This window comes from Symphalangus syndactylus, chromosome 2 (genome assembly GCF_028878055.3).
Source record: "Symphalangus syndactylus isolate Jambi chromosome 2, NHGRI_mSymSyn1-v2.1_pri, whole genome shotgun sequence".
Lineage (NCBI taxonomy): Eukaryota > Metazoa > Chordata > Mammalia > Primates > Hylobatidae > Symphalangus > Symphalangus syndactylus.
The window spans coordinates 137,275,467-137,300,768 of NC_072424.2; the positions used below are offsets into that span (position 1 = coordinate 137,275,467).

Genomic DNA, 25,302 nt, shown 5'->3' on the forward strand with positions numbered 1-25,302 from the left:
AATAGTTTCCTCTGTACGTTTCTCTGTGTGGGTTTTCTTCCAAAGTGCCACAGGCCAGACAGGGCTCTTTTTGAGCCTATCCAAGAGGCCCTGGTGTTTCTACAGGTTACAAACACAGAAAGAAAAAGCACATTCCCCACCCCAACACTTGCCAGAGCTTGCTCTCTCTCTTTTTAGACAAATGATGTTTTTACAGATTCCCCTTCATACTAACAACAGTGATGGATTTTCTGCTGCAACCCTTGAAATGTCTGCACAAACCATGCATTATAATCAGATAAACCCTCAACCGAGCGATGCATGGCCATCTCATACCAACCACTGTCTGCAGCCTTCTCTTACCTTCAGTTCTTGCCTGGCAGCAAAACTGGGGACACTCATGTCAGCGAGAAAATAAACAGGGAATATGGAACATATTAAGCTTAAGAGGAGGGTCTGGAAGGAACGAGCACTTTATTTGCTTAAGGCAGCTTAGTTGCACCTGACATTAATAAATGAAATGAAGGCTGATCAGTATTTAAAACAACCATACAAACTGGAACATGTTCATCCTAGTGAACAGAATGTGAAGAAAATCCAGAAGTTGGCAATAAATAAACTGCTTCAACTTGGTCAGTCATTTCTATTTTCTTTCTGTAAGATATTCATGGGAATCGGAATTTTGGAGGATCTCCATGAGGTTTTACTTCTTGCAATGAACTTGTATTCCCTTTGCATTGTAATAGGAAGTTCCAGGGGAGCATCAATGAGAAGGGGATGGGCATCTGCAAATACAATATGACCTAATGCAAATTTTGCTTCCTGCTAAAACTTTTTGAGGCTCACAAAGATGTACAGGCAACATTCATTACGGTAATAATAACTAATTTTTTTTTAGTATGTGCTGGATATGGACTAAGTGCTTTACATGAATCATTTCATTTAACCCTCAGTAAACTTCAACATACATTATGCTTCCCATTTTACAGATGTAAAACTGAGACTTGGAGAGGCTTAGGGACTGCCCAAGGTTACACACCCAGCTGGTGATCCACCAATTCCTAATATCATTAACTAAAATTTAGTGATCCAGGTGCTAATCATCTGGTATTATCATTTTTTATGTGAGTAGCACACACCAGTAGTTTGCATAAAACAGAGACGGTAAAATAGGCCAATGTTACAATTTTCTATGAAAGGCACAAAAGTAACACAGCATGAGGCTTCTATCTACTAAAAATTCCTAAACCATTTGTAGAGACAAGACTTACAATGGCAGTAGACCCTTGAACAACACAGAGCTTACAGGCGTGCAGTCAAAAATCCACGTACAACTTCTGATTCTGAAAAAACTTTACTAATAGTCTACTGTTGACTGGAAGCCTTACTGATGACAAAAACAGTCAATTCACATATATTTTGTAGGTTATATGTTTTACATTCTTTATTCTTACCATAAAGTAAGCCAGAGAAAAGAAAATGTTATTAAGAAAATCACAAAGAAGAGAAACTTTATTTACTATTTATTAAGTGGAAAAAAGTGGATCATCATCAAGGAATTCATCCTAGTCGTCTTCATGTTGAGTAGGCTGAGGAAGAGGAGGAGTTGGTCTTGCTGTCTCAGGGGTGGCAGGAAAGATGGAAAAAAATCTGCATATAAGTGGACCCGTGTAGTTCAAACCCATGTTGTTCAAGGGTCAACTGTAATTAAACTGAGTTACAATTCAAGTTAATGTATAATCTTCACTGAACTCACAGCATATTTTATCAAAGCTAAGAATCTTGTCATAAAAAGACCAACACAAGCAAACACCACCTCTCAATACTCAAATGTTCTGCTTGATGAAGTCACTGTGGCTATTGCACTGAAGTTTCTATCTGAACGTATCAATCTTCAGAATTCTTGGGGGTGGGCGTGGTATGCAGAGAAGAAGAAGGGGCCAGAGGTCAGGGAAGAAACATGAAGAGCACCTGGCTGGTCCCAACTTCCCTCTGGTCACACTCCCTCACCCTTTGCCGCCGCATCCCTGCTATCTATCCTTGTTGAGGAAGAAGAGATGGGAGAGAAGAGAGCAGAAAGAGAGAAGGAAGTGAAAAGAGTATTAAAGAAAGACTAAAAGAAAATGGAAAGGAACTTCAAAGGGTCTTTGCATTGCTCTGAAGGTGAGAAGGTAAAATTAAACCTCCAAAAGAAAACTTTTCACTGTTAGCAACAACAAGTTTTATAATACTTGCTTTCCTTGAAGAAAAGAAAATAGGCAGAGGGAAATGAGTGGATATTTCAAGGAATGTTATGTAATGTCATAATATAATGAGGGTTTGTGTGCTCTATGATGCTATGGCAATTTGCAAGATTAATCCATTCAATCTCCCATTTTTCCAGGCAGGGATTCTCATCACGGATCTGTTGACCTTAGAGGAATCTAGAAACCTGAAAGTTTTGCAAATTATTAGGTTTCCGTAATTTTTCTGGGGAATGGTTCTGAAGCTTCCAGCAGCATCTCAATGGGGTTTCCCAATTCTGCAAAGATTAAGAACTGCATATTAAGGCAGATAGATTCCAGAAACTTTCGCTTTAAAGTTCTGACTTGGCAGGCAATTGGGAATCTTTCCACAGAATGCTTTCCACAAAAGGATAAAATAGTGACTTTATCAGACTTTCCAGAAGCCCCAATATTGCATCAAGTCCTTTCCAGGCAAGAATCCATATCCTCTTATCATTTCTCTTATGATCGGGTTTAAAGTTTTCTCACCCTCCACCAGCTGCTTCTAAGTATGCCCTGACCTGTCAATTTCTCCTTAATGCATGGCACCATAAAGTGAGCCCTGCAATCTGGGTTGAGTCCACCCAGGAGGAAGCAGGCACTTCTCACCTTATTTTGGACACTATGTTTCTGTTATAAAACCAAAGATCCCAAGAAGTGTTTTGAAAGATACATAACCCTTTCGTCTGGCAGGGATTTTTGACAAGTAAATTTTCTAAATCTTTCCTCATGTGTTACCTCTGAACTCAGTCACTTTCCACTCATGTCATATGTATACACTTGAGTTTTAGAAGACTAAAGAGCAGGATTTTATATTTATCTCTTTTAAATTTTATCTTGTCTAATTCAGTAAATGTTTAGCAAAGTGCATCAAAATACTCTGGAAGCTCGATTTCTCATCCAACGTTAATAGCTGTCCCTCTCAGCCTCGTGCCACTCATGGGTTTATTTATCATGATCTCAAAGTCCTATCCAAGTCTCCGGTTTCCATATGGACAGGAGCAGGAGACCAAAGACTAGCAGCTACTCCTATCTGATGCTGATTTAGGTTGATCAATGAATCAATGCTGTTTAGCTTTAAAGCATTCCATCAATTGTCAATTCAGCTGATTAGAATGAAATTCAGCCCATATTTCTCCGTCTTGGCAATTTGAATATCAGGCAATTTTTTAAGAAACTTACTGAAACCTAGATACTCTTCTTATGCATAGCATTCTTAGATATTTTCCACTCTACCTCATGACAACTATTGCAGAGAGACAGATTTTGGCTTAACAAAGCTGCTTGGGGCTGGAATACACCTGCTTCAGGTGGTGAGGTCTGTCATTGAAGGTTGAAAACATCTGGCTGGAATAAAATAGGAAATAAATAGGAATAAAATAGGAAAGATTTGGGTATCAAACAAGAGATTGAACTCTGTATCTGTATAGTGACTTGAGACTCTGAATATTTTTGACTATAAATGATGCTTCATGGGTGTTGAGTAAGTCAAATGGTAGCTTCAGGTAAGATTTGATTCAAGGATCAATGATGTCATCATAATCCCTTTCTGTTCTTCTTTTGTGTGCCGGAGTGGTTCTCAGGCTGTCTCCCCTTACTGTAGTCAGTTGGCTACAGCACCTTACTGAGCCCAGAGGAGAGGAGACTGTCTATAGTCTAGCATGCCTTGCAAACATCTTAAGACTTGCACTGATTTAGACTGGATTAGGTCATGTGTCTATCCTGCAAAAATCACTGTGGCCACAGAGATGAGATATGCTGTTCTGGTTATCTATTGCTACATAACAAATCACTTATCTCCCATGGTTTCTGTGGGTTAGGAATTTGAGTAAGCTCAGCTGGGTGATTTGCCTGGGGCCCCTCATGGATTTGCAGTCAGATGGTGGTTGGGGCTAGAACAGTGGTGCGGAAGAGGAGTCGATGGTACTAGGAGCTACCTGGGCATCTTTTTTCCTTAATGCAGTCTTGAGGCCTCTCTATGTGGTCTCTCCAATTGTGCGAGTTTGGGCTTCCCCACAATATGGAGGCCTCAGAGCCATGAGACTGCTTGCATACAGTGTCCCAGGAGAATAAGGTGTAAGTGTTTGGTATTTCTATGGTCTAAACTCAGAAATCACATAATGTCTCTTCTGCCCTACTCTATTGGTTGAAAGAGCCACAAAAACCCACCCATATTCAAAGGTAGGGTACATAGACTCTATCTCTTGATGGAAGAGGGGCAAGATTCTAGAAGAAACTTCTAGAAGAACAGTCATCCTTGGAAAATATAATCTTTCACATATGCTAATGGGCTTAAGCCAGTCAAAACCTGGCCCTAAGCTAAGAGTCCAAAAACAATATCCCAAAGTAAGCCTGGTTGGTTGGGCATTGTGGCTCACACCTGTAATCCCAGCATTTTGGGAGGCTGAGGCAGGAGGATCATTTGAGCCCAGGAGTTCAGGACTAGCCTGGGCAATATAGTGAGACCTCATCTTTATTAAAATTTTAAAAAAATAATCAAAGTAATCCAGGCTGTTATAGATGGGAGAAGAGGGGTGTAGATGGCAGAGAACAATCCCTCCTTCTATGTGAATGGGGACCAAAGCACAGGTGCAGAGGGATGAGGTCACTGTATTCTACCTACTTTAATTTTTTAATACAGATTTCTAAAACTACTTTATCATATGACAAATTTTGCCAAGAACTTATATTTATAACCAAAACTAAACACAACAGTGTTTGATTTTTTAAAAAGAAAACATTAAGTTACACATCATTAACTTAGATCTACCAATGGAGAATCCATCTTGATGCATTAGGCTGAGTTTTCTTTGTGCTGGTTATAAACCGATTAATGGTATTAACAAAGGTGGGGGATCAAGGAAGTATTTTAAGGGGATGAACAACTAGCTTTAATGTTGTTGAAGAGAAAAGGTGCTAATTATAAATATTTCTGAGAATTTGTTCATTAAACACTTTTGAGATTACAAAAGTTATTTCTTGTCCTCATTCTGTTATAATAGTTCTAAATTCAAGTAAGAATTCAGTAAATACAGATAAAATGTATATAGAATAAGGCTTATTTCTTTAAAAATAGTCAATAAATCAATATTTTTGTGGTTTTGCCAAAGTGACATTGACTTACTCCTAATTAGAGTCAGGCTTTATATATTGTTTTTAATTGGGAGAAATATGTACCAAAAGAAATACGAGCTTTATTATTATAAACTCATATTTAAAAGGTAAAAAACTGCTGTGTATCTGTGGCATTGCTGTTTTAAAGATTTCCTTGCATGCCCCCAAGAATGGCTGATAGCGTCATTACAGCATTCCTGCTATGAACTTTTCTTTGTTTTCTAAATACAGTAAGCGTATCCGAAAGCTTATTAAAATGAAATCCCCCTACCCTCTCACTCTTCATGACTGTCAGCTTCAGATAAGCCTATACTGACTGCTGTCAATTGCCCTTTGGCATTTGCTTTATTATAATTGCCCAGTGGGTTCATCCTGCCTGCTGCACAGATAAAACCAATCTACTGAGACAGCAGTATTACAGTAGAGAAAGAGTTTAATTATCACAGGACTAGTCAAGTGGCAAATGGGAGTTTATGACTCAAATCAGTCTCCTTGAGAATTCGGAGGCTAGGGTTTCTCAAGGCAGGGGACTAGGGAATGGGGAATGCTGATTGGTTGGGTTAGGGATAAAATCATAGCTGTTTTCTTACACTGAGTCAGTTCCTGGGTGGGATCACAAGGCCAGATGAGCCAGTTTCATGGTATGGGGTACCAGTGCAGGTGGCACCAGCTTGTTCACTGCAATGCAGTCTGAAAAATACCTCAAGTACCAATCTTAGATTTTGCAATGGTGATGTCACCTATAGGAGCAAATGGGGAGGTTACAAACCCTGTGACCTCTGGCTACAAGGCACCTGAACCATAATTCTAACCTTGTGGCTAATTTGTTAGTCTTGCAAAGGCATATTTGGTCCCTGAGCCAGGATGTAGTTAGTTTCAAGAAGAGACTGTTATCATCTTTGCTTTAAAGTTAAACTAAATTCCTCCCACAGTTGGCTTGGCCTATGCCCAGAAACAAACAAGGACAGCTTGGAGGTTAGAAGCAAGATGGAGTCAGGTCAGATTTCTTTCACTGTCATAATTTTTCTATGTCAGATTTTTCTCACTGTCATAGTCTTTGCAAAAGCAGTTTCATTGAACTCCATTCTGCTCATGGAACAGTAGCTGCCAAGACTGGAGCTGGGGTGTTAAATGTGTGGAAAGATGCTCAGCCTGTGCCTCCCTCTACCCGCCAACACCCACAGCCTGCCTGTCAACAGCCCCATGCTCAATCATCCTAAGAATCTGCTCTACTGCTCCACTGTTTGGCAGCGGCTCTAGATTACTGAGCAGCTTTCTTCTCTCAGATGTTTGCTGTGCCAAGAGTGTGTTTAACAAGGAACAGCTAAGACATTGAGTGTTCAAACAATGGTCAATTGTTGGGTCTGTATGAATTCAAACAGCGGACTCGCCTGATTTCTTCACTTTTCTTTTTACCAGTTTGACTAATGTAGCCTGTTATTTTAACATTAGGTAGACTTTTTTAGTCACAAAAACCTACTCTCCGTTTTTTAATGCCTTGCTAGATACACTTACTGTTGAATGTGTGGTTTCTCTGCCTGTTAGCAGTGTTTTACCAGCTTTTGCCAACATAGCTTGTGCCCTATCTGCAGAGGACAAAGAAATGCAGAGGCCTAGAGAACCAGTCCATGCTCTCCCATTCCCTGTTCAATGTCACAAGAGAGGCCCTCCCGCACACCCCGTTGCACTGGAATAGACACAGAACCCTCAAGCTGTCAACAGTGACTTCCCGCCCTGGAACCCCCTTCCCTCTCACCTCTTCTGACCTCCCCAGTCACTTCCAAGTTCCCATTTCTTCCCCTTCTTCCAAATAATGCCTGCCCATCTTCACAGTGAGCACCTGGACAACACACTCACCTTCTCACCAGAAGTGCAAGTATCTCAGAGAGCATTTCAAGGCAAGCCAAGGGGCAGAGCAACAGTGACTCTGGTGGCTAGTCCAAAGGCAGCGGCAAGTGGCCACTTCCCTGGGAGCCATAAGAAGGACCTTACAGTCTCACTTGGGACCCGTGAAGCTCCGGAGTATCATTCAAGGACTCTACATTTAGATTCTCCAAATGGCCAGAAATGTGCGGATTAATAATTCACGAGGAACCGCGTGGGCGCCACAGGGTGCTGAAGGTTACATGGCTGGGAGAAGATGTTCAAATACACCTGATAGGTGCTTCCTGCCCCATCCCACAGTATTAACCACCTATTTCTGAAATTTTGACATGTAGAGCCTCACTGACACTGGAGGGACTGCTCCTTCCAGGGCTAGTCAAGTCCTAGAGACAGCAAATGACTCCCCCATGAGTGTGCCCTTGTGCCCTTCATGTGCAAACCACACAATCCAGAGCCCACATGCAGACCCCGCCTCCTCTAGCAGGCTCTCCCATGCTGGGCCTCTATTGCCCTGTCGTAATCGCCCCAGGGCCAGGTGCCAGACAACTGTAAACAGCCCCTATGCCCCAGACCCAACAGAAATTATTCACACTAGCCAGTCCTAAGCCTGCTCATCCTGTCTCCCCAGTTTCTTCCCTCGGAAACCTCGGCTGAGGCTCTTGTCCGTGTTTCCCCTAGCTTCTCTGCCACCTGCCTGACCCTGGTGCTTCCCCATGGGGCCCTCAGTGTGACTGAGTGACAATGGCAATCGTCTCCTCATCTGTTGGCTTCACCGCACCTGAAAACCTACAATTTATACCACCAACCCCACTTTCTGAAAGAGATTTTTCTGCCAGAAAAATCTGTCCTAACCAGCTCCTCTGGCTGGGTTTATACATATTCTTATCACAGCTGCCAAGATCATGGTCACCAACAAGTCTTATCTGTGCAAAGCGGATAATGATAGAGCAAGGATGGTATGAAGAGCATGCTAGGCCCGCGCAGTGAGCTCTCAGCCCGGGTCTGGCGCTAGGCGGTGCTTGGTGCATCTCAGCTCTGATTACAATGATGACAAACTGTGCACCTCGAGGCCTCCAGTTCACCTCTGAGTGCCGGACACTTCCCATTCCAGCCTCTGCGCATTGTCCTGAGCAATGCTTGTCTGCCTGTTAACGCCAGCTCTGAGGATGAGAAGCTTCTCAAAACCCTTCCCCTGCACACCTCAGCAGGAGCAGCTGCTGCAGCGACACTGGGAACCCTCGAGTCTGATGCCAGTGGAGAAGGGGCTCAGAGTCTGCTTACCTGAGAGCTCAGGGAGCCTCCAAAGAGATGATTCACCTCACCTGGAGAGAGAGCCAGAAAGGGCTGCTTATCCAGCAGCCGCTCCTCACCCAGCAGCCGCTCCTCACCCAGCAGCCGCTCCTCACCCAGCAGCCGCTCCTCACCCAGCAGCCGCTCCTCACCCAGCAGCCACTCCTCTGCCATGTAAGAGAAACGGCAATTCTTTGCCTTAGATTTGTCTCTGGCCCAGAACCACCCCCATCTGATTCCTGAGGAGAGATGGAGGTGGGAACAGGGGCTTAGGGGTTATGGTTGAAGATGAATGAGCTTCTTTCTCTTAAAACTCCAAACATCAACATTCAAGGCAGTACAGCTGACGGAACACAAAAGAACATCAACAAATATTGGACTCCAGTTAATGACATGTGTGGGGACAAAGGCACCGATGTTTGCAGCTGACGTTGAAAAGTCTAAAAACAATAAGCTGGATGGATGGGTAGCTGCACAGATGTGTGGAAAGGAAAGAGAGCGGAGGGCCAACAGCTGCGATGTGTCTACATATGGCTATGTGAACCACCGTATAATTCTTTACATTCTTCTGTATGTGTAAAATGTTGGGGACAAAAGGGACCAGAGACATCTTCCTTCTTTAGCATGGAAGGCAGAGTGGCCCTAGCATCCCGGGCACTCCAGGCCTCTGCAGCAGGAATGGAGGCAGATGGGAGCCAAGCACCTGGGGAGCCGGACAGTGGCTGTGGAGCACCCGAGTCAGTGCAGGGCATCTTGGAGAGCTTCACAGGAAGGGAGCCCCCACTGCTGAGCAAAAGAGGGAGAAAATATTGGGGCCACACAGTGCAGGGTGGACTTGCTCAAGAGCCCCCAGAGACCCATCCCAGGACTCATCTGAAGACACTTTGCAGATGTCTTGACCCCTGCGTTAAGAGACCCAGTGGAACACCGGTTATAGCTAGAAATGCACACATTTCCCCAAATTACTCTACAGATTTGTTCCCATCAGGAAACTTCAAATCCTCAACTATAATTACATTTGAATTTTTTTGAGATGAATTTCTTTTTGTAAAGTATCACTTCCTCTGGAACAGCAGGGTTATTATTTAACAAGTTTAGCAAAAAACAAAAAAAAAACATTTCAAATGGAACGTAATCAAAGTTCTCTCCCTGATCCATCTCAATTGTATACTTCATCTTTTCAATGATGAATTGGATTCCTGTCTAGGAAGCCCAGAATCCATTAAACTCCCCAAACTGTGTCTTAGTCACAACACAACTGAGAAGCTGTGTTTCAAACATGGAAGTGAGAATGAAGGACATGACTTGCCAAATTACTGCCACACAAGCCCGATTTTCTCTACTAGTAGAAGCAGACCAATGGGAAGTGAACACCGAGGTCCATTTGTGAGTGAGCTCCCAATCCATGAGCAAAACAGTTTTGAAAACTTTAGGGAAACATTTGAATATTTTCCAGATATTAAGGACTCTTCCAACTTCTTTATTCAAATCCAAGTGTGAATGACTCAAACACTTTAATTGAATCTTCCCACATGGACCAAGTTTTTTAATGAATATGTAAAGGTACGACTGATTGACATGCAAAAACTAGATGCAAAGATATAGAAGACTAATTTCTTACATCCCTCATGGACAAGGTACTTATATCTTCATTACTTTGATACTGTTCATTTGTAATAGGTCTCCTAAACTGTCCACCAGCCAGCAATTTCTTATTTTGCAAATGCTGTCAGCCATCACTGGGGCTGGGTGGTATCAATAGGAGAGAGTGGTGGAGGGAACTCAACCAACACACAGGTTCTTTCCAGCTGGGTGTGCAGGACCAGGCTGATGCAGGTTCTGGTCTCAACTTGCACATAAACCACTGCAGAGGTGGCTGGGGCTCAGAGACCAGACAGACACATGGTGAGAGGAAATGCAAAGGAGATGTGGGCAAACAGGACAGCATCCTGAGCACCTGGCAATAGAAAGTGCCACCTGGTTAGGGAGAGGGGCTCCCAGAGGGCCAGGCAGGAACACGCTCAAGGGAACATGACAAGGATTCCTGCAGAGATTGAGTCACAAAGACCCAGCAGAGCATAGTCGCCCTATGCTCAGAGTAGGAAGCTGAAAGGGGTCCTGAGTTAGCATCATGAAAATTCCCCCTTGGGAGACAGAACCAGCCTCAGAGGCTGGGGGCAAGCCTGACCCTAGTGGTAACCCATGATGGGGTCACAAAGGCTATGACAGGATCCTGTGCATCAGCTATTGTGTTAGTCTGTTCTCATACTACTGTAAAGAAATACCTGAAACTGGGTAATTTATAAAGAAAAGAGGTCAAATTGGCTCACGATTCTGCAGGCTGTACAGGAAGCATGACTCGGGGGCGGGGGGGCTTGGGAAACTTTCAGTAAAGGCAGAAGGGAAGCAGCACATCTTACACGGCTGGAGCAGAAGAAAGAGAGCTAAGGGGGAAGTGCTACACACTTTTAAACAAACAGATCTCGTGAGAACTCACTCACTATCATGAGAACAGCAAGGAGGAAATCTGCCTCCATGATCCAATCACCTCCCACCAGGCCCCTCCTCCAACACTGGGGATTACACTTTAACATGAGAATTGGGCGGGGACACAAAGCCAAACCATATCAGATACCAAGTCGAAGCTTTGGGGAAAGAGGAGATCAGGTATGACCCTATCCAAACAGGAGTGTCCCGAAAAGAGTATGTGTAGTTGTTTAAAATTAATTCTCTTAAAATTCAGCATGAAATGAGGTTAAATGAGTAACTGCGACTTACCGTAAAGAAAAAATGTTAGCAGGTTAGAGCTCACAAACTTCACCCCATGCCACATTTCAGTGGGCTGAGCACAGTGTAGGCCCTCGGTGTTTGCTGGTTAGTTCTGAAGCAGGCTTCTCCAGGAGCAGAGTCAGTGGTCAACGTCCATGATGAGAAATGAGGCTCTAATTATCTCACTAATGGTGAGGCTATCTCACCCTCACCCCACCCTCTCCTCAATCCAACATCAGTTTGGCATTGATGTTCAAACTCTCACAATTAAAGATTAATTCCTTTGACTTTAAGCTTTATCCCCTATTGCAATACTACCTACTGTAACGTTAGTAATGGTCCTTTACCACTGAGTAGACATGGATCTCTAAAAGCCTTCCTTGAGAACATTTTGATAGAGACAAAGAAGCAGAGAGTGTAGAAATATTAGGAAACTGGTATGGCACCAAGAGGCAGGTGTGCTACAGAGAAAGTCCCAGGGAGGGGGCCCAGGAGGCAGGATTCACCACCTCATGTTTTATCTAAAGCCTTCTTTATTGGATATCTCACTTGATTTAAGGACAGAGCTAATGAACTCATACAGAACATGAAACAAGGTTCTTTTCCAGCACATTCACTTTTTTTTCCCCCTTAACCCAGGCCAGAAACACATAAAAAGATTTTGGCAAGAAATGAATGACTGTGCATAGCCAACCATCTCCCCTGGAAGGATAACTCAAAGGACAGTGCCTGCTGAGGGGTGTCGGGGTCTCAGCTTCAAAGCCGAGTTGAGCCAGATGGGAGGGGCTGCCTCAGTATCCCTGAGGGGTCTGTAGGGGAGAGGACCCTGCAGGGTACTGCCTGGGGTCATGGAACCTAGGATCTATGGCTGGACTTGAAAGCAGAATTGACTTTTGAGGCTAGGTAAAACTGAACTTTAGTCCAAGAAATAGATGAACATTGGGTCTGGGAAATGGAGCAAACGTCAAGAAGAGAGGCAGATAGATTGCACTGGTGCAGAAATAATGAAAGCAGCCATTCATCAAGCACCCACTGAGCCCTGGGCTCAGCGATCTACCCACCAAGCAGTCTTCAAAGTGCCTTAAGTATATCATTTATTTGAAGTCTCAAACAACTCCAGGAGATGTTAACTATTGCTATCTTGATTTTATAGATAAGAAAGCTGAGGCTGAGAAGCTAAATGATTTACTCAATTTGTTAGTAAAATTGCTAGTTAGTAAAAAGTTGAGATAGTGCTCCAAGCTAGGAGTAAAAGGTTTTATATAAATGAGAACGCACGATTTATTACTCTCTGAAAACTTCCTCTAGTGGCTGTTACGAAAATATTATCAAAGGATTATGATTCCTTCTTTTCCAGAGAACTCTTGCTCTGGAGCCAACCTGTAAGGCGTCTCATTTGAGCCTGCAAATCTGGAAAAATCCTATTCTGGGTAATCCATTCACAGAAAACATCCAGGAACCAAAGCTTCTTATGTATGGACCTTAGATTTCCCCAACACCAGTGGGCAGTGCAGGGAGGGGTACATTCATGGCAGAGGTGGCCACATCTCCCATCCCCACTCCCCAGAGCTCTGGCCTCCAAGGGAAAAACACCTTCTGTTTGTGTGTGAAGTTTAGAAAGAGGTTAGTTTCTGAGTCCCACTGACCCCCAAAACTGGTTTCTTCTGAGACTCTAGGCATCAGGTTAATGTTATCAAACCTATGGAGAAAAAAGCATATAGATTTTGAGAGAAAAGTAGATAAATGTTCCCTTCATCCATGACTTAAAAAACAAAACAAAACACTATTGTACCTTGAAGAACTGCACATCCACTTTGTGTCTGGCATGTGCATTTTCACATTTCATTAGGGATGACTTGGCAGGAAGCAACCCACTCCTACGCACACAGGCTTGAGCAAATGGGGCACAAGGGAATCTCTCAGAACCAAAGGCAGGAAATTGAGTTGGGACACTCTCTCCATTCCCAGTCTCTGGCTGCAGTCTGGTGGCCTCTCTGGGCTTCTCTCTGCACACCTGCTCTGTGGACCCCCTTGATGCCCACTCAGAGTTCCAACTCCCTCTTAGCTTCCGTTCCTGTGTGACTTTGACTCCCTGGGGTTCTGACACTGGCCTCGGCTCTACATGATCCGAAAAATCCAAGGCTCAACTACCTGACTTCAATTTCTGGGCTTCTTCATTTATAATCCCAAGAGCGAGTCAAACACGCTCACCTGAGCCATTGGGGTCAGGCGGCTACTTCTGGTCCCCTCAGCTAAGGAAGAGTAGGGAGATAAAACTACTTAATATATTCTCCACCACCTAAGACCAGCCCTGACACTGGGCTGTGGGCAATTCCAAGTGGGAAGTGTAGCCGGCAAGGTTCTAATTCTATTAGGTGGGCATTATTATTCTCATTTTGCATATTAGGGGAGAGGCTAAAAAAATGTATTCACCATCACACTATTAGTAGGTGCAGAAATGGAGTTTGAATTTAGGTTGGTTTTTATCTGTGATCTATTGCAGTGTAATAAACTAGCCCAAAACTTGGTGGCTTAAAGTGAAACCCACCCCATTTACTTACAGTTCTGTGGGTTGGCTGGGCAGGGCTTGGCAAGGATGCTTATCCCCCTTTCATACATATTGCATGGGTTCTCTCCTCTGGAAGACCCCAGATGGCCTCACTCAGATGTCTGCCCTCAGCGGGGCCTCTCTCTACTCATGGTCTTTCATCTTCCAAGGCTTCTGTTTGCTTGTGGAGGCTCATTCTTAGGGTCCCTCTTTCTTGACATGGTTTCTCCAGCCAGCCCGTCTCTAGGGGAAGGGCGGTGGACTCCACCTGTGGATGGGAGTAGAGACAAAGTCACATGTCAAAAGGGCATCAGGACTGGCCAGGATTGCAGCAGCCATCTTGGGAAACAACCTCCACAGAACCCAAACCCATGCATATTATGCAATGCCAACACACCCAAGGCCCTTCTGAGGTCTTTGGAACCTCTTCCAAAGGCGGCCTGAATCCCAGACCACAACTCAGGGCTGAACGTGACCTCTTTGACCAGCTAGGTGTCCTCTGTGAGCCAGGCACTAAGTTAGACCAGGGGAATACACAAATGAGTCAGGCACAGCCCCTGCCTTCCCAGAGATGTAGTCTCCTGAGAGAAGGACTCGATGCAGACAAGTTAGGTAAGGCTCAATCCCCTCTAGAGGACAAGAACTTTCAATGCAGGAAACACAAGGATTGCCAATTATTGCCAAGTCTATTAAGTACCTTCTTTTTCTTGGCAATGTGTTAGACTGGGCTACTCAAAGACCTTAGAAATAAACCTTTAAGCTAGGCAGTCGCTAAGTTCATAAGTTTTTAAAATGTAATGTGATTTTTTTAAGAAAAAAAATATACCATCTCTACCTCATAAGCTGGAAACTCAGCCAGAAACAGAGGAGAGGAGGAGACAGCAGGAACAGACAGATGGGGGTGCGTGCTCCTTCTATCAACGGCAGATGCCAAAAAGCCAAACACAAGGAAACCCAGGAGCAACCTCCCGTGCTTTGACAGTGTCAGGTGGTAGGAGCCAGGCCCAGGGAGGGCAAAGTTCCCAGGGTGCTCACCCTGCTGAGCTTAGATCCTGTCATTGACGACAGCAATGAGACCTTGACACTCATGCATCTCAGCAAGGCCATGGCTCAGTGCCTCCTCCATCTTTCTGAGACCTGATCTGAGATGGGTCTATCATTTATTTTAATTCTCAAACAACTCCAGGAGGTGTTAACTCCCTGCAGTCCACCATGGGGCCCCAGCATGTGACATTTTTCCGCCCTTGGATAAGCCTACTTGTCCTTGAAAGCCGGGCTGCTTTCCTCAACCTGCCCACTACTTTGCCAAGGTGAACCCAAGACTCACCTCCAGCTTGCTATTTATCCCCCATCCATTACTGAGGGCCTCCCATGAGCCATGCATAGAGCTACTCCAGAGGCACTAAAATAACAAGGTATTTCACTCCGGAAGCCCACAGCCTAGTGGCAAGAACAGAAATATACATTTTTATGTGGAAACCAAAGAATATCTAAAAGCTTGCCATTTAGCAACTAGTCATTTCTTGCTTCATTTACAATTTTTGGACTTGATTTTTTTTTTTCCTGTTTATGTGTGTGCACACACTGTGTTTTCCGAGGTTTTTGTAGGTGGTAAATCATACTGGGAGGTTCAGAAGCCATGTTACTTGCAGAGGTGCCTGAGGGGCTGATCTCCATGCTGCAGCCAAAAATACAGTAAATAAATAATAAGCCCCACAGGATGTTAGAAACCAGGCTGGGAGGTGTGACCATGAGACTCCATAGCCACTGGGGTTTGAAGATCTTATCCGATGCTGATGGCTTTTGCCAAAGGGCTCCATCATTTGCAAGGGGGAGTGGGGCTACTTTATATGAGGAATCTGGCTTTGCCGAAGCTTCCCAGGTCTAATTACACAGCTTTGGCTGTGTTTAAGGGAGTGGATCCTGGGAAGGCAGCTAGGCATAGGGTGAATCGTTCTTGAGCTCTGAATCGGATTCCTATAAGGGCAACCTGCTACTGCCATAGCTGCACAAACATGCCTCTCACCTGAATGAATCCAAATTGGATATTTTATTCCTAAAAGAATAAACTAGGAGCCAGTATTTTCTTGTGTGTGATTTACCTGAGAAAATGCATTTTCTCCAATGTGTCTTTCATTCTTTCCATGCTGTTCTCAGTCACCTTCCTCCTTTTCCTCTAATTCCCTCTCTCTTCACTCACCCTCTAGGTTTTATCTGCCCCTTTCTATCCTGGGTTATCCTCAAAATAGAAATGAACTCTCTTACGGGTAACACAGGAAGGTATTTCTTCGTGCAACTTTGGACCCTGTGGGTACTGGGTCTCTTCCTCAAAGTTTCAGAATTGGATAAAGGGCTTCCCTTGTACTGAAAGCAGCTTGAGCCAGAGTATAGAATATTCTTCCTAGGGTATTTTTCTAGCACCAAAGTCAGTGGCTCCTCCTGGGAGACTCAGGTTGCAAGTCTGAGTGATGAACATGGATTCCATGGAAGTCACGCCACTCCCACTGAGGACATTCCTGGCACAGCCTCCTAATGGGAAAAGGCTCTTCCATTGACAAATGACCAGACAGCCAGGAGAGCTGGTAAATCTTAGGGAACTCAAAATTATTTGACTTTTTTTTAAAGGCTACCCAAAATAGCCTCAACGTTTCCTCCTCTAGTTCTTTGCAGTCATTGTTATTGATGACGCACAGATGATTAACTTTATCTGTAAAGCATTAAAGAGATATTCACGGGGTGAAGTCAGTGTATAGTGCACTTCACAGACACACACCACAATCCCCAAGTGAAACCAGGAAATCCCTCACAGCTGTTCAAATGAAAGGTCAAACAAATAGAAGCTTCTCCCAGAGCCATAGGCATGAGTTCGGGACTCTTTTTTTTTTATTATTATTATACTTTAGGTTTTAGGGTACATGTGCACAATGTGCAGGTTTGTTACATATGTATCCATGTGCGTTCGGGACTCTTAAGACAAGTCCCCAAAATGCCCTTCTCCAGCCACCTTCAATCCTCTGGGACTAGGAAGTGGCATCCAGGCTAAACCCCACTGCCTCTGGTAGCAAAGTCCCTTTAAACCCTGCCCAGGGGGAGCCCTTCTGAGCCTCTTGTTTCTGCATCAGAGAGAAGTCATGGGAAATATTGACCCTTGGGGACCAGAAGAGGTTTCTTATCTAAAATCCTTCACAGTTCTCAGGCTGTGGCTGACTGTGGGGTCTGAACCTTGTGCTCAGAGGATTATGTAAATACCTATGCCCAGAAGCAGAGCAGCCCCTGGAAGGCATTGTTGATGGATTCACCTGGAGTCCTTACAGCCACTCCTACCTGGAAGCAGAAGTGGAAGGAGCAAAGGAGCTCTCAGAACGCAGAAATGGTTCCCTGGAATTTAATTGTTTGTTTTCAAATCTCCATCTGCTTTCTATGGCTATAGGGCTGTCTCATCTTTTCCCACCCAACACATAACTGCTCTGTCTCGGATACTGAAAAAGATTCTTCATTCAGATTGGGCCAGGGGTGGTTTAAAAGCATGGCCTCCAATGTTTTGGCTTTCCATCACAGGTGAGACCTCTCTCCCTTTGACTCTGGAGGGTCTGTGACTGCTCTGACCAATGGAGGGTGGTGGGAGTGATCCTCTGTAACCTCCAAGGATGGGTATAGAAGGCCACGCCTACTAGAAAACTCACTCTTGGAACTCCGAGCCTCCAGATTATAAGTCAGCTGCCCTAGCACCACCATGCTGGGAGGAAGCCCAAGCCACACCTCAAAGCCGCATGAAGGCACTCTGCTGGAGGACCCTGACCTCGCATCATCTCAAGCCAAGCACCAGACATGTGAGTGAAGAAGCCTTGGATGACTCCAGCCCTAGCTGAGTGAGTCACTGTCAGACATTCTTGTCTTCCCAGCCATGGCCCTAGGCTTTGTGGAGCAGAGATAAGCCATCCCTAGTGTACCACGTTTGAATTTTGGTCCCACAGAATTCATAAGCATAATGAAATGCTTGTTGCTCTATGCCATCCGGTCTTGGGGTGGTTTGTTACACAGAACCAGCTAACCAGAGTGCAATCCAAGCTGCTTTCTCACCCCAGCCGTCACGGACAACCCATAGATTTCTGAGTTCAACCAACAACAGGCACCAGCACATGTCTTTGGTGTGCTAAGTACTCTGGTGGGAGGGGTTGGTATAAAGAGAATGAAAGCCCTGGCAAAGACAAAGAGTTAGAGACACCTGCCCATAGCCAAGTCTCCTTGTTGCACATATATGAATGAGGGTTCTGTTTGAGGAGGAGGCCATGCTGCTGTAGGTGGAGCTGGGATGAGGACAGGGGTCCTTCCACTACCTGCAGATCACACAGCATCAGGGGTACTAATTGCACCAGATTCTGGGAGTTGCAGTCCATGGCGGCAAACTCACCTGGAACACAACGTGACATGCGTTTCCTGGAGTCTGACCACCTTGCCTCTGGCAAGTGACACAGAGACTACACTCTTCCAGAGATCATTCTAGTCAGAATTGAAATTACACTGCCCCTGCCCAGGTGGCAGAGACTAATCTCTGGGAATGGGAAGAACACTTTAAAAGAGGCAGGGAAAAGCACCCCAGCAGTCACCCCTCCCAACACATGCAACACATGAAGATGATGTTTGTAAGTCATGACACCGCAGCAGAGAATTCAGAGTCCTTCCCCATGTCCTCAGCTCTGCCCCACGGTGTCTCCCAACACCTGCCTCCTTGTAGGCAAGCCCCAGGGATGCCAAAGACACAAGAAATCTAGACAACCAGACACTCACGCAGGAGTTAAAGACCAAATTCCAAGGGCTGAAGTTCTCTGGCCAACAATGACTTCACATTCTTGGGAATAAACTATTGCCCAGATGCACGAAGAGAAGATCCATGTGCGAAACAAGCACAGGGACTAAGATAGGATTTGCACAGGCAGATCCACTGCGAGACTTGGTTTCCCCTAGCCAGTTCCCCCACAGCAGATTGGACAAGCAGGGTCGCACCTGCCTGGCGGGGGATGCTTTGGTTCCGCCACAAAGTCAGTGTGTCCTCAGCAGATAACCCCAGAACGGTAATACCTTGGGGCTGCACTTACTTGGAAGTCCCACTCAAATATGATCTCTGTCCGGAAAACTAGCTGGCAAATATCCTTTCTATGTGTTTTAAATTTAAAAGAAACGAATGTCTTAGAATGGTCAGAAAATATAATTCCACATTCCCTTCGATGGGCCTTTGCTTCACAGCAAACCTGAAACATTTCAGTTCTACATCCAGCATTGGCAGCTTATGTCGACAGAAAAGGAAACTGATGTGGTCGTTTGGGGAGAAGTTCGTGAAAATCAAGATGCTTATAAGTAAAAATGAGATCTTTCAGCAGTGAGTTCCTTGTGGGTAGGGGTGTGCCTTGTCCCTTTTATCAATACCATTATGCCTAGCACTGAGTGGGGATTGTAATAAGCATAGCACAGCATAGAATAGCATGGTGTAGCATAGCATAGCATAGCATAGCATAATGGGTAGATGAATGAAGAGCAAAAGAATGAGTGACGGAAGAGCAAATGATTGAATGAATGAGTGAGTGAGTGAAAAGACTAACATATACATGCATGCGTAGGTGAAATGACCCTTGATAGCACCTTCTCTCCTCTGGGATCTGAATTTCAAGCCCCGTTCTCTTTCTCTGGCATCACTTTAAAATTAACACTAAAACTAAGTTCATCCATTTCTCATCACCCAATCCACCTCCCTGCCCCACATAATGTGATTATTTTCTGTTGAAGGCACCACCTTTTTAGATAATTACCCAGGGGGAAATCTTGGCACTTCTTTTCCCTGCTCCCTCCCCTGAACCACCACATCTGGTAAGACATCCAGCTCTCTTGATTATTCTTTCCAGTGTCTCCTGTTTCTGTCTCTTCCTTCTGTCCCATCCATCGATGGACATTAGCACCCCACACGGGTGTCATTGCCCTGCACAGAGCTAGGTAACTGGGATCCCTCCTTGCAGTCTCTCCCACTCCTGCTCTTTACCCATGGAATAAAACCAAATCCCTTAGACAGATATTCAATGTCCTTCTAAGTCCCGTGCCCACTCACCTTTCTGATCAACCTACCTGTACTTATCCTGTTCTTGCAACTTGCCCATTCCAGCTATCTCACCTATAAAAGGCACAATTTCCCTTTCTGGTCTCTTGAAGCAAAATCCACACCTGAAATTTCTGCTCAATCTCTGCCTCCCTTATGGAAATTTTCAGGATGACTACACTGTAAGAGTTCACTTGTATACAAAACCAACCCCAAAATATCTCCCCTCCAGGATGGACCTGGTGCTCTCACTTGTCAGTCTTACACTGCTTTGTCTTTAAGCCCTTGGTCCTTTGGGTTTTCTGTGATGTACTGGCTGGTCCATCTTAGCTTAGGTCTTATCTCCCCTCAGATGCTGGCACCAGCCACAGTCAATGGCATCTTGTCTTTGATAATTATCTTATGAAATGCCCCGGTTCTGCCATTCCTTTGAGGTGCCCTTTATTATATCACTGACCACACTGTATAATCTATTTGTCTTCTCCAATGGATTAGAAGCTTCTAGAGTACAATGATTCTATCTTCTTCATCTCTTTATTGCCAGTAACTGTCACAGTATCTAGCGCATAGCAGATGCTCAATAAATGTCTGCTGGACTGAGCAAATCATATTCATGAAATAACCATAATGATAATTACAATGATTATTTATTGTGTCTCTATTAGGCACAACGCTCTATAAACAGTATACCCACTAACCCTCACAGTAGTTGTGTATTATCATCTACATTCCTCAGATGTGGAACTCGAGAATCTGATATTTAAAACCCTGCCCAATGTGGAGATGTAATTCAAATCTAGACTGTTTAAGTTTACAGTCCATGCTGGCTCCTCTGCACACCCTTGTTTTCCTCATGCACAAAGAATTCCAACATTATTACACTTAAGCTTAGGTGTAGAAATTTGTATGTGCAGATAGCAGAGGCACTTGCCAAGGTGATGAGATTTGAAGGAGACGCAAAAAAAAAAAAAAAAAAAAAAAAAGACTAGGAGCCATTGTCCTACAGACTTGTGCACTCTTTTTTTTTTTTTTTTTTTTGAGACAGAGTCTCACTCTGTCGCCCAGGCTGGAGTGCAATGGCACGATCTCGGGTCACTGCAGCCTCCGCCTTCTGGGTTCAAGCAATTCTCCTGCCTCAGCCTCCTGAGTAGCTGGGATTAGAGGCTTGTGCCACTATGCCTGGCTAATTTTTGTATTTTTAACAGAGATGAGGTTTCACCATGTTGGTCAGGCTGGTCTTGAACTCCTGACCTCGTGATCTGCCTGCCTCAGCCTCCCAAAGTGCGGGGATTATAGGCGTGAGCCACCACACCAGGCCAGACTTGTACACTTGTAGCTGACAAAAGGTGTTACTATATAGAAGGTGAAATTATTGTATTGGTTCACCAGCACATTGGCAAGGATATATTTGATGTCTATTTAGCATTCGTTGTCATCTGGTCATAAGAAGAGCAAAAGATAGAAAGACAATAAGGATATATTTCACCCCCTTTAACTTGAACCCTAGGATTAAATTTACACCCAGACAGATATATATGAATTTATCAATTTACAGACATTCCTATCTTCAATTACAATATTAGTTTCTTTGTTCATACATGAATCTTTTGGGAAAATGTCCAGCTGGCTTCAGTTATGTCTATATAACATATTTGAATTGTACAATCAATTTACATTCATATATGTAAATATATTATCAGAGACTGAATAAGAAATAGTGTGAAAGCCAGTAAATATGAAGAAAAAGTAACATAAAGTGTGAAGAAAAGCTTTAATTTTAACAGCCAATGTGATTTACTTTTTTAGACAAATGGCTATTTAAAAATAGTTGAATGTTTTTTAACCAATAGCAGAAAAAGAGGTTAATAATTTAGTACTTGTAAACATTTTTGCTCTCTCAGTATTCTAATATATACTTTTCAAAAACGTGGTTTATTTTACTGGATTGACTTATCAGATAAGTCATTTAATAATGTTTATAAAACATATGCTTAAAAACCTATCTGTTTCCACCAGCTTTTTGGCATATTACATTGCTATTTCCTGGAATTTTGTAAAAGTTTCAAATTTGTTCAACTAGAGGTGACAGAAACCACTACTTTTTATGTATGCAGATGGCTGACTTTAAAAGCCATTGTCTGTGTAGTGAAATAATAAAGTAAATGTTATAAGAACTGAATGCAGAGATTGATCATGAAGAAACATTAAATGCAAAATTAGAATGTAACATTGGGATGCAAAATTAGAATGTCACATTGGGATGCAAAATTTTGCATTACATTGCAAAAATAATTTAAAAATACATAGTCCTTCTCTTTATGCTGTGATCTATACTAAATGTAGGCACTTTGCGCCCTAAACTGGCCCCTTAATCTAAATTAGGATCCACTCTGTGCTCACTGTAGGCACCCTCACCTAAGCATCACTTTTCACTCCTAAAAGAGGTTCAAATCATGAAACTGTTCATGACTCGGTTACTTGATTCTGTCTGATGCATGGGCAGATTTGGGCACAGGTTGGAGAACTGTAATAAACATCCCCTAAAGCTCCTACTAACTTGGAAGCGCTATGATTTATTCACGTATAACTCCTCAGCCCGCACATGACGGCAAAATATGACTCTACGCCTAGCCATGAACTGGAGCTCTTGTTACAGGTATTGATATTAATCATACATGCTTGTCTGGAAGCTTGCATGTTTTCAAAGGACTTTTGGATTTGTTATTCATAGCAATAAATTGCTAGACACTGGAACATATGCCTCGAGTCTTAGTGTTAGCAGTGTCCATCTTGTCTGGCAACCAAAGAAAGATGCTAATAATTCAGATAAAACCCTAAAAGTGGCAAAAAGCGCTGACAGTTTTCAGAGTTGGGAAAGAAAAGAGGCAGTAGGAAGACTTTGAAGCAAATTTAGGGAATAAAGTCTAAGGGTCAGAGTAGTACACAGTGGATTTTTCTCTTGGCCCAGCAAGGAGGCAGTAACAAGCAAGGAAACTGCAGGGTAAAACCACAGGGACTTGGGACCCTTGTGCCTGAGGTCTTAGGTTATGCCCACAGGAGACTGTCCTGCAAATGCCTTTGAAACAGGAGGAGATGTTCTCTTTCCAGGACAGTCTTGCCCTGGCACAGGCTGGCCTGCCACCTCCTCCATTTGCTCCTGGTTGAGCACTGAGTGGGTCTGTGAATTGCACATGAATGACCCCAGACAGGGGAGCATCCCAGCCACCAGTGGTGAATGTTTACACTGCTTATAAAATCTGGACCTCTGAGCAGAATGCCTCATGTATCAATCTTTAAAATTACGTTAATTGCAAAAAAAATAAAGTAATCATCTTCAGCAGAGAGAAAAGTGCCCCTACCACCCTAGGCTGCCTGCACAGAACTTGTGCCTGTGGCAACTTCTCTCAAAACTGTATATGCAGATCTGTTTACAGCATGCTGTACATTCTGTTTAGTCAAGTCAATGGAATGCAGTGCTTGGAGGGCCTGAGTGGGACGCTGTCTCTCGCAGTACTTGGTGCTAACATGTTGATGCTGTTGTGTGATTAAGTCAATACAGACTTCTTAGAAGGAAAAAAAGATCTTATTATGGAACATGTCAAACACAGACAAAAGGAGAGAAAATATGACAGTGAGCCTGCGTTTGCCCATTATCCAGTTTTAACAACTATTTCAATATTTTTCTGATCTTTCTTTGTTCTCTCTCTCACATAAACAGACACACGCACACACTCTCTCATACACATTCTCTCTTTTTCTCTCTCTCTCTCTCACACACACACACTTTTTTCTGGACTATTTTAAAGCACATTTTAAATATCATGTCATTTTGCTGTAAATAGTTCGGAAGTCCTAATTGATAGCATTTTTTTTAACATAATCACACCTAACAAAATAAACAAGGATTCCTTATCACCAGTTAATACCTACTTATATTCGCATTTCCTCAATTGTCTCAGAGCTAGGGTTTGTTTTACAGTTAGTGTGTTCGAATCAAGTCTGAATGTAGCCCATGTTGCTTTTAGCTGTTATGTCTAATACAGAGACTTCCTAAAGTTCTTTCCCTTTGACTTCTTCAGGTTCTCGTGTTAAAACCAAAGGGTCAGGCGTGGTGGCACACACCTGTAGTCCCAGCTACTCAGGAGGCTGAGGCAGGAGAATCACTTGAGCCCAGGAGGTCAAGGCTGCAGTGAGCCGAGATCACAGCACCGCACTCAAGCCTGGGCAACAGAGAGAGAGATCCTATCTCAAGCAAACAAACAAACAAACCCACCCTCCACAAACAAAACAAAACAAAAAAGCCCACAAAGGACAGAACAGCCTAGGGTTTATATTTTGTTATGGGTTGGTGATCCTTTAAACTGCTCAAAGCTGAGCTCAATCTGTGTTCCCTTCGAAATGTTTGGGAAACTAAGCACCGTTTGAATGAAATTTCAGAACACTTTGGTCTTCTGCTCTCCCTCACCTTTTGCTCTGTTTCCATTTTTCTACCAAGTACTTCCATTTGTTCTTCTTGGCTTCCAATCTTTGACTTCTATGGCCTCGTACATTTTTCCATTTTCCCATCCTTCATGCAACATCTCTTCATCTTGTCAAATCTCAGTGGCTTCACACTCCAACCTCCAAAAGAGCTGGGCCCTGTCACCTAGGCCATCGCTTGGTCAGGTCAGGAGTAGTCCATGCTGCCAGGAAACGTTACCCTCCTGTTCAGGCTTCTAGAATCTCTGTACTTTGCCAAAGAGGGCAAGAGGCAGGGAGGACATTTGTACTTAAAAATCTGCTGTTTGTTGACTGGAGAGATGGGACCCAGACAGGGTTTTCTGTCTTCTCTCAACATAGCAGTGGGCTCTGCCCACTGACCCTGTCCCCTGGGGGCTGCCGGCTACAGAGTCAGCTCACACTCCACCTTCATGGGGCTCACAGTCCAGGTGGTTCAAGACTGAAAACTTTGTGTTCAAAGGAAGCAGGGACATTCTTTGCCAAGGAGGCCTGTGAATTTATATATGAGACTCTGTGGTGGCTAACACATCTCAGTGGGAAAAGCCCTAACTGCACTGAACAGAAGAGAGAAGCACGCCAGACGTGGGCAGTGGAGGACATCTGCTGAGTGGGGCTGCACATGAAGCGGAGTCGGCTGGGATCCACTTCCCTCCTCCTTCCCCAGTGACTGGCTTCTCCTGGAGACAAAACAACAAAGCAGATCACAGAAGACGCAAAGGAGGTAGCCTTGTGGCAACATAGGTCACCACCTGTTCACGTGGTACAGGTGGTAAAGACAGGAGACAGGGAAATACCTGGCAGAAGAGAGCTACAAGGCTTGTATACTAGAAAGCTACAGTAACCAAAACAGCATGGTACTGGCACCAAAA

At 43.9% G+C, this 25,302-nt stretch overlaps 1 long non-coding RNA gene across 1 annotated transcript; it reads right to left on the bottom strand.

Annotated features, from left to right (window-relative positions):
- LOC134733506 (uncharacterized) lies at window positions 1–25,302 on the bottom strand. Its single transcript, XR_010117060.1, has 4 exons — window positions 24,399–25,302; window positions 13,862–14,116; window positions 8,523–12,999; window positions 1–1,691 (listed from the first exon to the last, which is right to left on the bottom strand). It is a non-coding gene; the product is annotated as an uncharacterized lncRNA (long non-coding RNA).